Source organism: Drosophila miranda, assembly GCF_003369915.1.
Source record: "Drosophila miranda strain MSH22 chromosome Y unlocalized genomic scaffold, D.miranda_PacBio2.1 Contig_Y1_pilon, whole genome shotgun sequence".
NCBI classification, from domain to species: Eukaryota; Metazoa; Arthropoda; class Insecta; order Diptera; family Drosophilidae; genus Drosophila; species Drosophila miranda.
In genome coordinates this window covers 21,293,420-21,298,105 of record NW_022881603.1, presented here as the reverse complement: position 1 = coordinate 21,298,105, position 4,686 = coordinate 21,293,420, and the positions used below count along the sequence as shown (strand labels likewise).

Below are 4,686 nucleotides of genomic sequence, written 5' to 3'. Positions count from 1 at the left end.
GTCCTATGCCTATGCCATAAACTGTCCCCAGCAAAATGCCATAATTCAGTTAGGAGCCACGGCAACAAGGCAAGTAATTAAAGCAAAAACTACTCGTGCTCGAAAGGGTAGCCGTAGCTATAGCCATAGCCACCCGTAGCCACCCCCCAAACCAGAGAGAAGCCAGCAAATCCGCTCGCTTACAGTCCCCTTTGTAATCCCGCATATGACCATCCCCATCTATGCAATTAACTCGTTATATAGCCATTAATATGTGATAAATGGCCCCTGAAATGCGATCAACAGCATTGCAAACACTTGTTGAACAGGAGGACAGGACAGTGAACCGCACTCTGACCCACATACCGGGCCTCCGGCCGCAGTTATTTCTTTCTGCGGATGGTGATGTGAAGGTGAATGTGTATGACGATGGGGATGGCGATGGCGATGGGGTGGCATTGCCGATGGTGGCACTGGCACACTGCAGTGGAGTCAATATTGGCGGCAAATTGTGCTAAATTTAGCGGTGCCAAGCAAAACCTTCACCTGAAAAAAAATCAAAGAGATTGTGCGACACTAGTGTGCCTTTTACCCATTGGTTTATGGGGTGGATGGATTTAGTTTAGGGGTGCTACATGCTACATGGCTAGCAAATGGCAATATATTGGGGTATTTTTTTAAATGGTCTCTCTGTGGCACCGCAAATAAGTAGTTGAATGACAGGGTATCTGTCAGTCGACCAGCCATAGCTTCCTCTTCTCGGTTGAGCGTTTCCTAAGCAGTGGCACACATATAAATATAAATAGTTCTGTCTACCGCTACAGCCCATCTCATCCACTCGGCCACTGTTTTTGTGATAAAATTTTGACGCTTTGCCAAAGTTCAATGCGAAAAAGAAAAGCCACAATAAACTCAAACAATATGTGATAAATAGTGTTACATTTTTGGGATAAAACACTTAAAGACAGGGCACCAGCAGCCATGACTTAAATTAACATCCAGCATAACCGAGCCCCTCCTACTCCAAAGACGACGCCAGACTCGTGTTTTTGATCCACTTCCATCTATACCATCTATATATAGAGTATACTCGTATCTCCGCATATTTATATTGTCATATTGACGTACGCATGTGAGGGCGATGGGGGAGGAGAACTTAAAGTGTCAAAATAAATTTAGAACCGAGCCATAATTCATTTTCGGTATACCGCTCCGTCGTGGTCCATGGAGAGGGGGCCATAAAATGCAGGCAACCAGAGGATGGCTCCCAAAAGCGCGGAAAGTGTTAATTTTTGTATGACAAATTCTCAGCTGGAACTAGCTATAAATACGGAGAGGGGCCAATGGACAAGGGAGAGCTATAAATAGAGTGGAAGGGGGTAGCGACATATCTCCGACGACATATCTCCGCCGTTCCACAAACAACATATCTCCGCGCGAAATTATGTCGTTTTAAAGCGACATATCTCCAGTTTGACGACCCGTACGTTACGAAACAACTGTACATCTCGTTAGTACGTCCTATATTGGAGTATTGTTCTTGTGTGTGGAGCCCGCAGTATAAAGAGCAGCAGGCTGTTATTGAATCCGTGCAAAAGCAATTTTTAATTTTTGCCCTTCGGAACTTTAACTGGGACTCGGGAAGAATCTTGCCACCCTACCGGTCTAGGCTAAATCTTATTGACCTGCCGTCGTTGCACCATCGCAGAATATGCAATGGCGTAATGTTCGTGCACAAGCTCCTTCTTGGGACTGTTGACTCCCAAACTCTCTTGGGTCAGATTGACTTGGCCGTTCCATCCAGACCTACCCGTACTTTTAGGCCTATCCGTCTACCCATATGTAGGTCTAATTATGCTGATCATGAACCTTTTAGGGTTTTATGCCATAATTATAACTCCCTCTGTCTAACCCTATCCCCTGAACTGTCTCTTAAACTAATTGCATGCAATATTTATAATCATTTAAATTTAGCTAACTTTTAACTTATCTTTTTCTGCCTTTAGTAACTAAGTACCATTATTAACAGATAATTTGTTAATTTAATAAATAAATAAATAAAAAATATCTCCGTCTCAAAAGGTCATAACTCCGCGCGGAGATATGTCGTTTGTGGAACGGCGGAGATATGTCGTTTCAAAACGTCATATCTCCGCGCGGAGATATGTCGTTTTGACACGGCGGAGATATGTCGTTTCGAAACGACTTAAGTCCGCCAGAAAATAATTAACTAATTTCGCATGTAAAATACACTTATATTTTTTTGACAGCATTTCATTTTATAACATGATTTTATTGAAATTAAAAAATGTGCAATAGTCCAAATACACAGAAATCATAATAGAAGTTTTCTTAAATTTTGTCGTTCTTAACTTACACAAGTTAATTGTAAATAAAAACATTGCATCTTGGACATTTTGGCTTTATATTTTCATTTTCTTCCAAGTCGTTTTTTGCTTGGTTGTGGGCCACAATTTGATCCCAACATGTACCACAAATGTTTACGTGATTGCACGGGCGCAACAACACAGACTTTGGGTTACATAGGCACACATTGCATGGATTCATTTGAACCAATGATTTATCAGATGACTGACTTGAATGAGAAGCATTCGATGAAAGTGACGATGTGGAAGATTTCATATCAGAAGACATTCCAGTTAAATTGCTTTCATTGTCCACCCCTTCAAAGAAATCCTGCTTTGAAAAGCGGTCAGCTAAGGAAACAGTGCATGTCAGAAATCTCTGTATATCTATTTCACTTATTTTATTTGAGCGATCCTGAGAACAAAAATAATTAAGCTAACATATTATTTTGAACGATTAACTTAAAATTTATTCAACTTACACGTAATTTCTTCTTCTGTGTCTGATTTCCATTACCACCATTTTGAAAGAGTAAAGCAAACTCGCGACTTTTTTCATTTTCTGCATCAATAAGACATTGAACAAATTTAAAAAAGTGCCCATTTGCTCGAATTTTATTTCCCAAATTCAAATTATAAGCTTCTACTGAGCTTGTGGTTCTAGTTGACCTCTTAAACACGGATATGCTTTTTGGTCCCTCCTATAAAATTAGGGTTAAAAATTAATAAGTAAAATACAACTCAATTATTAAACAATAAATAAAATATACCTTTTTAAGCCACTGTCTATTAAAATATTTTAAAAATGGAGAAAACAGCTTCTTATTTAAGTTTATTGCTTCGCCTTTTAGAAGGTTAAATGCTTCGACAATTTTGCTTTCTGGTAAAAGCGGCAAGTGCAAAAATTTCATAAATAGCATGTAAGCTTTCTTATTGCATTTCAGCGTTTTTTCAAAACCACTCGATTTTTCTTGCATGCTTGAGTAAAATGAAACCAACAGGCGTAAAAATTCATGTTGGGATGCAGACCTTTTAACGCGTTACGCATTGCCTTTTCGTAATCTGATATAAAGGATGCTCCTTTAAGGCAGCAAATGATCGAGTCTATATAGCTCGATGCGTACACTTTTTTATAGAACTGATTTGCAGTATTTCCCTTGGCTATTCCAAAACGGTTCATAATATTTTCGTCTTGAAAAGCTTCCAGAACATTCTCTGCAGAAGATGGAGGCTTTGGCAAGAAAGGCTGTCTTTTTCTTTGCAAAGTGCGTTTGACAGAGTCATAATTTATTTCAATCTCCGCTTCACCTTTTGTTTTCCTAATTAATTGAATAGAAAAATAATACATCAGTCTGTGTGCATTTCTTGTCTGCTCGCATGCGCATACATTCATGTACACCTACATATGTACATATGTATGTATGTACATCAGGGGACGGCACGGCCAATGCTCGCAGACGGACTTCGAAACGAGCATTTACCGGTCAAAAACCGAGCGACGACCAAAGTCTCGCAAACGGACTTAAAGCGGGCATGATTCGCAAGAAACACCGGATCACGTAATAGAACATGAACGATCATGTCAAACTGCGACCCGGCACAACGCGTTTGTAACAGTGGTCGGCAGCAACACAATAATATTATTGTATATACTTTTTGTTTTAGTTTGACTTCTGTCAACGCACACAAACGCAATGTAATGTGTGCGTGCCGACCGCTGAAGTATATACATACATACATATAGTGCCTCACAGCTTAAATGAACCAGAGCACTTTTCAAACTTCAAACCCCTGTAAAAATCAATTGAGCAATCCCATAAAAAAAATTTTAATACAATTCTGTTAAGATTTTACTTATCTTACCAACCAAAAAAAAATAATTCGATATTCTTCTCCGTTACCCCGCAAAAAGGAAAAAAACAAAATGCGCACTAGAAAACACCCCCACAGCCTATTTAGTTCAAATTCTCTTTGAACAAAATAAGCTGTGGGGTGGAAAAAGGCAGTATTTTTGTTATTTATTATTTAAAACGTCTTAGAAAAATGTTAAAAAATATAAGAAGTTCGTTTTGCTTGTCATTTGATTTTCATTGGTAAGTTTAATGGTTTAGAAGTTATGAAAATTTTAAATTTTTAACGTGCTTTTGTTCATTTAAGCTGTGAGCCACTGTACAAACATATGTAGCAAGGCAGTATGTATTATCAAAGACTATACAATACCAAGATGTCGCATGAAGAACAAATGCTTTTTCAATTTTCGTTTGACGCTTCATGGTACGGGCGCGAGTTACCGATAACGGTACCGCGACACCCCCACCTAAACCCCCTCGGGCCATGGCAA

General features: G+C 39.1%; 1 long non-coding RNA gene across 1 annotated transcript; it reads right to left on the bottom strand.

Annotated features, from left to right (window-relative positions):
• Positions 1 to 2,749: 2,749 nt before the first annotated feature.
• On the bottom strand, positions 2,750 to 4,120 carry LOC117191310. The gene is made up of 4 exons (XR_004474003.1): positions 3,827 to 4,120; positions 3,116 to 3,664; positions 2,828 to 3,046; positions 2,750 to 2,760 (listed from the first exon to the last, which is right to left on the bottom strand). It is a non-coding gene; the product is annotated as an uncharacterized LOC117191310 (long non-coding RNA).
• Positions 4,121 to 4,686: the final 566 nt, after the last annotated feature.